At 42.3% G+C, this 11,169-nt stretch overlaps 1 pseudogene across 1 annotated transcript; it reads right to left on the reverse strand.

Moving 5' to 3' along the window:
- Positions 1-2,984: 2,984 nt before the first annotated feature.
- LOC311257869 (kelch-like protein 10) lies at positions 2,985-5,917 on the reverse strand (annotated as a pseudogene). Its single transcript, XR_014624889.1, has 4 exons — positions 5,671-5,917; positions 4,019-4,501; positions 3,248-3,788; positions 2,985-3,104 (listed from the first exon to the last, which is right to left on the reverse strand). The product of XR_014624889.1 is annotated as a kelch-like protein 10 (transcript).
- Positions 5,918-11,169: the final 5,252 nt, after the last annotated feature.

Consider the following 11,169-nt stretch of genomic DNA (forward strand, 5'->3'; position numbering starts at 1 on the left):
ATGTGCCCAAGTTCAGAATCAGAACCAGAATCATTTTTATTGGCCAGGTATGACAAAGACAGATATACAGCTGGGAGGACAGTAAGAGCTGAACAGAACCGGAAGAAAAGGTAAAGAAAGATAAAAAATATTGGTAAATGGTCAGGCCGGTACTGTAAATTATCATATGAAAAGATAGTAGATGTGTGACCAGCACATTGAATACCATGGCCAACACCATAAAACTGAAAAATTAAATCTAATCCAATATCGAATCAAACATGTTTAAATCCAGTAGATCTGGATTCTTGTCTGGATCCACATCAAATTGTACTCGTGGATATGATGATTTTTTTTTTTTCATCAAGAACCATGCATTATTGAAAATGTCGAAAACGCTCCATCTTGCCGTGTTAAAGAAAGTGAGAAAATCTTTATCGGATCCCACCAAAAGTTAATGTGGTCTATTCTGGGCCGAGACCCATCGTCCATCCAAGTTGCATGGAAATCCATTCAGTACTTTTTGTGTAATCCTGCTGACAAACCAACTAACAGACAAACAGACAGGTGAAAACACGACCTGCTTGACGGAGGAAATAAGTTGTAGGAATATTTTAAAAAAACAAAGAATGTTAAATGATCAGGACAGTACTGAGCAACAGCAGGTGAAAAGATGGTAGTGTTCAGTTTGTTAAAAACACCACGAACAACACTATGAAAGCCAGCTGGTCTGTATGCTGTAGACCAGAGGTAGCCAACACGGTGCCCGCGGGCGACGGGGACCAGGTGAGTCACCTGCATGGCATGTTCTAAAAATAGCATTAGTCACCATGGAGCTCCGTATAAAAAATGTTATTTAATTGTGTTGCTGTTCTTTTTGAATCAATAACACTTGCATTGATGTAGATTTGAAAATGACAATATTGAATAGAAAATCTTAAAAACAAAAATGTTTTCTGTATATATGAACTCTGACCTTCTCTGGGGTCAAAGTTCAATTTGCGCGCAAAACAAACCTCCATCTCAGTCTTTGCTGAGACAAGCAAGCGGGCACAGCTACGTTGGAGAGCATGACGCAGTTTTAACCTCAAAAACTAAAGAAAAACATGTCAGAAGTGAAAGAAAACTTCACAATGATTGGGAGGAAGAGTTCTTTTTACGACAGTGAAAGAAAAGTGTGTGTGTCTCATTTGAGACTGTGGCGACGGCAAAGCGGCACAATGTGGAGAGACACTTCAGTACGTGTCACAAAAGCATCCATGTTAGCTCCCCACCTGGCAGCGCACCACGGGCAGAAAAAGCCTGCGAGTTAAAGGCAGCTTTGGGCAAACAGCAGTCTTTTTTCACCAGGCCAGGGAAAAGATTCACAGAAAGCAACTGAAGCGTCCGGTGCTATTGGAGGAGCTGTCAGCTGACTACGTTGACCTGTTACTACACACAGAAATCCGACGGCTCAGCAGGGGACCAGTTTTGCAGCGTTTTTTGTCACTTTTGGGTGAAATCAAAGAGTTCATGCAATCCATGGAGGGAGATGCCTCGCTGCTCGAGGACACCGAGTGGATACTTTACGTTGCATTTTTAACGGACGTAGCTGGGAAACTGAACCATTTGAACTGTGAGCTGCAAGGTAACGGCTAAATCCCACAGATGTGTGTCCGGTCTGGCTCCACTCCGTCACGGCTCCAGTCTATGTGTTACCTTCCACCGGCTCCGCTGCGTTGCGTATCTGCTCCGTTCCAGCTCCGGCAGTCCAGACAACTGGAGTTGTGAGGCTGAGGAGTTCCTGCGATAATAAATAAAGAATAATAATAATAAAAAAGAGACCAATACAAGCTCATCTTCTAATCCTTCGGTTGGGAACACTTTGTGTTGTTGTGTTTGTACAGATACCAGACCGCAGTTATAGGTATGTGTGCATGTCTCTTTTTTGTTTTATTCTGAAAATTAACCGGATATTATATTGTTGTTTCAGTGACTGACTTCCCGTCTGCTCTGTGCTGAATTCGGCTGAATTGCTGCGTCGTGCTCCAGCATCCGGCAGATATAGAAGTCCTGCGTATCTGCTCCGGACGGCTCCGGACTGCTGGAGCTGGGACGGAGCAGATACACAACGCAGCGTAGCCAGTGGAAATTAACACATAGACTAGAGTGAAACCTATCAGCTCCGCTGCCGTGGCAGAGCCATGATGGAGCAGAGCCTGACCGGCCATGTAGCTGGTGGAATCTAGGGGTAAGACAGAAAGTGCATCTGAAGGCTCAGATGAGGAAGGGTTAGGCCTTCAGTGGCCAGGTGAAGTTAGCGGCGGAGGTCCCTGCTATCGCTTTGGCCTCCGGCACAGACCCAATGGCATTCCTACAGGCTGAGGTAGATACGGAGGACCTGAAGCTGGCTCTCCACATGAGAGAGGTCGAGCTTGAAACTAAAACCCGTGAGGTTGAGCTTATGCATCTGCGCATAAGGGCCATGGAGCTGGATCGACCTATGCATCAGGCTGCATCTACCCCTGTGAGTATGCATCTTCCCACTTCTTCTCCCGAGCACTTTGATGTGAATAGGCATATTGCCTTAGTTCCACCATTTAGAGAAAGTAAAGTGGATTCATATTTCAATGCTCTTGGATGCAGGAAGGGTGCTGAGTCAGCAGGTGAACGCAGAACCTTTCTCACGTAACACAAAATAAGTTCTCGCTCTAAGTGAACAGTTATAGAAAGCTCAGAAGAAGCAGCTGTTTTAATTCTCAGAGAAATGTATTTAATCTATTTAATGCTGATGTTAAATCACTTAATCAATTAAAAAACACAATAAAATAAATACAATTCTTCCTCCATTAACTCCAGTTAGTCCAAGTGGCCTAGCGTCACGACACCAAGTGCACTGGGCCACGTTGGGGAGTCCGCGCACCACGCAGCAGCTGTGGGCGCTGTGGGAAATCTCCACGTCACAGGCCTCAGACCACTCATCTGTCATCACGTCGTAGTACTCAACACAGGAGGTGGTGAAGCCGCTGAAGCCACCCACATCGTAGAGCAGATCGTCGATCACTTCGATGCCGTAGTTGCTGCAGGCGATTAACATGGAGGACGCTTCCTACCAGGTGTTGGTGTGGGGATTGTAGGCCTCAGCGCTGCGCAGAGAGGATGGATGTTAATACCAGGTCTGAATTCCCTCTAACTCTTGTTCCAAGCAGGTAGAAAATCATATCAGCAATGTTCCAGTCAGCACCATACATCCCTCTGTTAGTCCCAGCTGCTCTTTCACTTCACCCACCTTGTCGTTGAGTGTTGTGCAGCTGGTGTCGCTCCTGATCTCGTGCATGGGTGCAATGACTTGTAGCATTCTGCAGTCCTGAGTCGTACATGCCCATCACCTCCCATTGCATAGATGCATCCATTCAACGCAGTGATGAACACAGCAGCGGCGGAAGTGCATGGGTGCCACGTCCTGCCAGGTGTGTGTGCTCACATCCAGCTGGCGAACACTGTTGAAATACCGACACAGTAGACGCACCCGTCGAGGAAGGCAGTGCCATGAAAGGCACGAGGGCGCTCGGATGTCATACGCGGATGTCATACGCCTCAATGGCGTTAGTTGGATCACCTCTCGTCCAGCCTCCGATGGCCAACAGGATGGCGTTAGGCAGGCAAGGACGAGCGACAGAGTCACGCATGACGAGGGCAGGTGAGGTGAGGCGGTCTTTGTTTTCAATGACCTCTTTGACCATTTGAAAGCACTCAGCGTTGATCTTCACCAGCTCATTGGACATCACAGTTCTCCCCAGGTGATCTTGACTCATCAAAGCCAGCCAGACCTACACGGAGAAAACAAGAGAAAGTCTTTGAATTGAACTACAGTGGCTTCACCTTTCCTACCCAGAAGCTCTGCTCTCTGTATACAGTCTGTGGTCTAACATGACTTCAAGCTTACAACTCTTAGTTTGTTTGTAGTGGAGCTGCAGGTTTGAAAGCACCCAGGTGATCTTACAATACCCATGTTTTTGCTGTCAGATAAATCCAAGCTAAAGCTAGTGGCAGAACTTACCATAGACAAGAGTGCAAGCAGGTGTCCTTGTCTTTCTTCAGGTCTGTGGGTGATCCATTGAAGGATGGCCTCGCACATAGTACTCTCCTCTCTCACATTGAGGTCATCGCTTTTTAGGATGTCAGTGAGTTCCTGAACAGTGAGATCCTGAAACTCTTCACTGGAAACCACCTCCTCAAAGTGATCAAGGATAAACTGGTAGGCCTTTCTCTGCAGCTCAAAGCAGGGGCAGATGTTGGTGAACTGCCACATGCCGATGCAGTTCTCTGGGCTGAGCTGCTCCGCCAGGAAGTCGCAGCATGCTCGTACTATGTCCATGATGTTGAACTGATCGGCTGCTATCAGCAGCTCCTGTACGTTGTCCTCCGTCACAGAGAGAGAGCCAGTAATGCAAACTCAACGATCATCTGCATCATGTCAGGAGACAGGCCTGGGATGTTGAAGATCTTCTTGTCTGGGGCTGACCAGCGTATGAAGAGAGCTCTGTGGGTCAGGATGAAAACACAGGAGACGATTGAAAATTAGAAGTATTCAACATCTTTCTCTCATCCTCACACTGATTTATAATTATTTAAATGCAAGTGAGGTTTGCAGCTTCAGTGCACTGATGTCATTTTGGGCAAATCGTTTGCTGTTAAACTGTCCAACATCCTGCCTCTGTTACTTGTCTTCAGCCCTAGTTTTACCTGGGGACCTCAAATTGCGGAGATTGTCTGTGATCGTAATCTCATCCAAATCTGACAAGTCCATCATTGGTAAAGTAAAAAATCCACCACCAATTTCCTATCATATTTTACCAAACACAGAATTCCTGTAATATTAAATCTGTTCGGTTCCATTTGGCATCTCATTGATTTTGAAATTAAATTTGATTGTGGCTCATGAATGTTGAACAGCAGTCAACAGCTGTGAGATCGACCAGGATGACGTTTAAAAGCAACGATAGAGAAGTTAGGAGAAACACAAGGCTGTCAGATTCAAGTACACGTGTCTGTTTCTTGATCTAAATGGGCTGCACATGTGTATTTATGCTTGACATCATGATAAAATACAGACTTTGTTTATCCTGTGTGAATGTGTAACACAACACCCAACGTGGGGAGGTAATGTGATTAAATCAACTTACTTGTATACTTGTATTAACTGGAAAGTATACATGTGCTCATGGACATCATTCTTTCTTTTTTTAACCACGCCCAAAATATTGTTCTGTTTTTTTTGCAGCTGAGAACAGCTTTCCATTTATTATATATTATTTAGACACTTTTTATCCAATAATTAAAAGTACTGTTGCAGGCACCGAGAGACAGGATGTAGAGTCAAAATTAAAAACTCATCTTCAATCAATGTAAAACTGAATGGCAGAAAAACCTTCATTTAAACTTATGTGTGACTGTGTGGGCGGACAGGGAACCTGCATCATAATTAAACTTATACTTTTGAATTATCTTTTTAAATATGTTGTCTATATTCTCCATCAGGTCGTTCATGTCATAACTTCTCGGTCAACTTGTTTCATCACAACTGCTCATGCATCAAACCAACTCATTGCTTATTGTGATTAATCATGAACCTAACATTTTGTTTTTCTGCTTATTTAAACGGATATTAATTATAATAATCTTCCCCCTGATATCAGATTAATGACTCACCGGACGTACGTGCTGCAGTTACAGAGGATCAGCTCGTGGACTTGAAACTCTACATCCTGGACTTTGATGACTGCATCACAGAAGTGTCTGTCCAGACGGAGATCATTGAACACTGAGCTTGGCTGGTGTGAAGATGTTCCTCGGTCACTCATCTTGAACTTAGTTTGAAGTTCAGTTTAGTTTAGTTTTCCTCAGTATCTCGGTTGGATTGTCTTGAGTGCCTCAACAGGTTTGATGAGCGAGGACAGAAATCTCTACACACATCATGATGGAATCACAACATCGTCATGACGATGTGTGTTATGTTACAACCATTCAAACATTATTTCATTTGTAAATGTAGTTTTTATTTAAAACAGTCCAGTTGAACAGTAGCTGGATCATGTGGCCTCTTTAGTGGGTTGAAGGAAGTTCACAGATCTCATCATCAACATGGCTGCTTTGTATTTATACTAACACACACTGTCAAAAGTGGCACAATTTTGCTCATAAACACAAATAGGTGTAAAAACCCTGACTATGATTCATGTGATGAATATTTTAAGTGAAGTAAAAATTTAAATATTCTAAGTAGATATTTTGTGTAATCAAATTACATTTGTCTCTAGTTACTGTTCCTAATTTAAGCAATTTAAAAACTCCTCCTCATGGAGGTATACACACTAGCCCTTTTCACACAGAGTCGCAGTTCGCCAATTCTCTGCCGTTCCGGCCTAAAGACGAACCATCATGATGATGGCGGTACGCGTCATGATGCTGACGGTGCGCGTCATGATGATGGCGGTACGCGTCATGATGCTGACGGTACGCGTCATGATGATGGCGGTACGGGCCATGATGCTGACGGTACGCGTCATGATGATGGCGGTACGTGTCATGATGCTGACGGTACGCGTCATGATGATGGCGGTACGGGCCATGATGCTGACGGTACGCGTCATGATGCTGACGGTACACGTCATGATGATGGCGGTACGCGTCATGATGCTGACGGTGCGCGTCATGATGATGGCGGTACACGTCATGATGCTGACGGTACGCGTCATGATGCTATGCTTACGGTACGTGTCATGATGATGGCAGTACGCGTCATGATGCTGACAGTACGCGTCATGATGCTGATGGTACGTGTCATGATGCTGGCAGTACGCGTCATGATGCTGACGGTACGCTTCATGATGCTGGTGGTACGCGTAATGATGCTTACAGTACGTGTCATGATGATGGCGGTTCGCGTCATGATGCTGACGGTACGCTTCATGATGCTGGTGGTACGCGTAATGATGCTTACAGTACGCTTCATGATGATGATTGAGATTAACAAATAAATAATGGTGCATGTTTAAATATATGTGTTTCCTACCATGGGAATCATGAACATTAACGTGATCAGACAGTCTCTTCACATATATGAATATTTATTGATAATAATAATAATAATAATAATATCATTAACCGTGCACCTTTATTTTATTCAGGAAGTTTGTATTAAACAAGTAGCCCTTCGTATCACTCCGTACCCTTGAAAATAAACACTGAATAGATATGGTGTGGATGGATTCTGTAGATTCAGCCACAGGCCAAGCTGCTGAATTTGACACGTTGGGAGTGAGAACACGTTGGTAGATTACATGTATGTAGTTTATACATACAGACAAATTATGTACACTGTGTGCAAGGTGTGAAAGTTTTAGTCATGTATCACTCTCCTCCGTAAAAACTGTCTTTCTAAATCTTAAGTAAATAGACAGCTTTTTTATATATATCTTGTTTCCCCGAAGCATTTGATAATGTGCCTTTGATTCGGCCATAAACACACTGATGTGGCTCAGGGTTGTCATGAAGGTGCCGGCCTCGCTGCCACCAGAAGCTCTGCTTGAGGACACTTTGACAGGTTGACACGAGAAGCCGCTGATCAAACCACCAATTCTGCAAATTAATGAACAATCAGCTGTATGTCGTGATCCAAAACCGCCTCACAAGACATGAAACACATCATCTGAAATGTTTTATTTAAGTGCTGAAATGAAAAGTTAGGCTAAAATGGCAAACATTAAAAAGATCCAGCTTCAAAAATATGGTAATTTTGCCGCTTTTACCTGTTTAATATCATTTCAAATGAAATATATTTGGGTTTTGGACTGTTGGTCGGTTAACAAACGTATTTAAAGGTGTCACTTTGCTCGCTGAAAACTGGTAATGGAGGTTTCTTTTATCTTTTCTGACTAACCTAAACATGCAGTTCCAGACCTTAATTATCCATCTATAATCCTATTTGATCATATTAGTTCTCCATCATCAGCACCACCTGTCATATTCCACGTGTGTTATGTCTAAACTGTTATTTAATGCTGTCGATGATATGAAATGGTACAATAATGTTTTTAATAGAAGATGCAGTGAATTTCTGTGCTTAGCTTGGTGTCTTTTTTATTTATTTGCATATTTACTGCTATTTCTAGGAGTAGCAGAGGCATAAATCAATATAGTTTAGCTCTCAATTATCACTTTCCAGAGCTCTCAGTTTCAGCAGGTGGTGCTCAGGTCGGGTTGAGGTGTGTCTAGTTCTAACTGGTTTTATCGTGACTGGTACCGTTTTCTGGCTACTGTGACAATTAATAAGCCAAGAGCAGCCTTGCACCAATTTGTGATCTGTTTGTGAGTTTTATACTCTGGTCTTCTTCCTCAGCCTCGCCCCAGTGTGTCATCAGGGGAGGCGGTGACGGAGGAGCAGCAGACCGGCAGTCTGGGGCCCGGGGCCTCAGGGTGGAGGAGCCAACACTGACTCTGCTTGTCTGTGTTTTCTTCCTCCTCAGCTCATATTTCCAGAGAAGCTTGTCTTTGTCACATGTTTTAGCAGTTCTGGTGTATCTCATACAACTGCTCTCGTCCTGTTGTTGGTTACTTCTTCCAACAGCAGTGATATAAGAATGTATTAGACTGTTGCCCTTAAATAGTCTGAATGTCCCTAGATAAATGCCTGAAATGTAAATACATTGTAAGTGCCTCTGGCCAAATTGACAACCTGCAACATCAGAGGGGATGACGGCAGGCTGCCATTAAAGGTATCAGCCTTGTTATTAGGCCTGCGGAGGGGGCGGGGTGAGGGTGCGGAGGGCCGGCATCACATGTGATCCATCTAATCACGTCTGTCACTTCTGGGACCAGAAACATCCAACAGGTTCTTGTTCCCGGTTGTAGTTTCATAACAAAGCAGGTGCAGCATTTGTTTTTAAATTAGGGCTCGACACAGTCTGTGACGACGGCAGGGGATCGTTAGAGGAAACACAGAGCTGCAGCACATAATCTGCTGCTGCATGATACATGTCACAGAGTAATGTTTAGTGACATCTTCAATGTATGTTGACGAGAGAAACAGCAGTTTGATGTCTGAACATCTCCCCTGAGAGGCTGCTGTCTACGTGCACACACACACACACACACACACACACACATCCTGAACACACAGGAAACTGAATGGCTTTACAGTGATGTTTTAATTATAGTCTTGATTCTAAAGTTTAAAAGTTATTTACGCACTTTGACTTCATATTTGGGAATTTGGGCTTTCAGCATCTGTAATAAAATGTGTACAGTAAATAAAAAATACATGTGTGGCAACTGGAAAACAAGCCAACACTGTTAAACGCATTATGCAAAATTATGCATTTATTCCATATGCTGGTTAATCTACATTTTCAGGTACAGTATGTATTTACATATTGTAAATAAGGTGGAGTACTAATACTACTATCCGACATTGAGTAGTATACTTCTACAATTGACTTAAACTGCTTTATTTCTGTATTTATTTAATAGCAGTTCTGTAAATGAGCAAGACAAGTTTAAATGTGTAGCACTGTATAATACACAGAGGTGATTCAGAGTGATTTACAGGCAAAATCAAATTAAATAAACAAACACATAAGATAAATAAAAATACACACAAGATCAATAAAAGTACAGACAAATTGAAAATCACTGTAATAAAATAAAAGCGCCATAGAACTGAAAAAAAAAGTTTAAGGTTTATCATTTTATATTACTTTATACTTCTACTCCGCTACATTTCAGAGTTATATGACATTTATCAGACAGCTGTAGTTGATTATTATTCTTTAGGGGGAGAATTTGCAAAAGAAAGACTCCTTCCATCATCACGTAGCCATTCACAATATGATGCATCTCCATAGATTAAACTACCCAACAATATATAAAATATTATTTGGCTCCACTCGACCAGCTGCAACAGTTAAATGTTGCTTATTCATGAATCATCACAAAACATTTTTTTTTTTAAATTGAATTTTTTTGATGCAGGCCTTTTACTTGTGATTATATTTACATTGTGCTATGTAAGTACTCGTCCCAGCAGCATCACTACGACAGTTCTTGTACTACAGGCTGCAGACAGTTACATGACCTTTGCTACTATTAGTTATTTAACTCCCACTAAGTTCTGATTTGGTGATCTGGAGGTCAGAAGACATGCAGTCCATCTGGGTCAAAGCTGGATTACATTTATTTATTCAGACTTTTGCATGTTTTTATTAAAGCTGATCTAAACTACCTGTTGAAATATAGTCATTTAAATAGTTATATGTAACCTACGTATATAAATACTCACAGCTCGTCCTCATCAGAAAAACTACCACACAAGTCGACTGTTAAAGCAGCTAATTACAACAAATATTTACATCTCCTGTTAGGCAGCAACCTCTAGTGGCTGTAGTCATCATCACAGGAGCAAAGCAGGAAGTCATGTGATGAAGTATAACGAGTCTGCACAGGGAGCACCTGGGGATGGACTGATGGGTCAAACAGCATGAGACTGAAACCAGCAGAAGGCTGTTCGGGTCCAGTGTGAAAGGGAAAGTTAACGGTGAGTTTAACTTTGTAATGTTGTTAATTTACATCATGTATATTGTGTAACTGAAGTTGTGTATGTAATGGAGTTATTTGAACTCAAACTATGAAGTTTTCTTGCCTAAACTTAATGAAACTGCGAGCGTACAATGAGTGTCTGGTTCTGTTGCTGCATCAGTCCAGTCGTTCAGGTGTGAGGATGTGTTGATACCTGTGAATTTAGATTCATCTGAAAATGTCTTGATAGCAACTTAATCTGGACCAAATTCAATTCATGTAGTTTCTTGATATAGAATTATTGCTCAGGATCATCAGACATGTACAGTCTGATGAAGACCCTGTGATACATTTGAAAGCTCCAGAACAGAAACTAAATGGACCTTAAAAATGAGATTTTGTCAGAATTTAACAAAGACGTCATAATGTCCTTACTGTTCCTACACAGCTAATATCACCACTACTAGAAACTATTACTATTACCTCTGCTGCTCTCACTGCTCATTACTGCGTCTACTGTCTCTGCTGCAACCACATCACTGCTGACTCTGTCGTCACAATGCTGCTGCTCATACTTTTTATCCATTAAAAGAACATTTATAAAAGTATTTTAATAAAATAGTTATTTCCCTCTGA

This window comes from Pagrus pagrus (assembly GCF_965226575.1).
Source record: "Pagrus pagrus genome assembly, chromosome: 5".
In the NCBI taxonomy this organism is placed as follows: Eukaryota; Metazoa; Chordata; class Actinopteri; order Spariformes; family Sparidae; genus Pagrus; species Pagrus pagrus.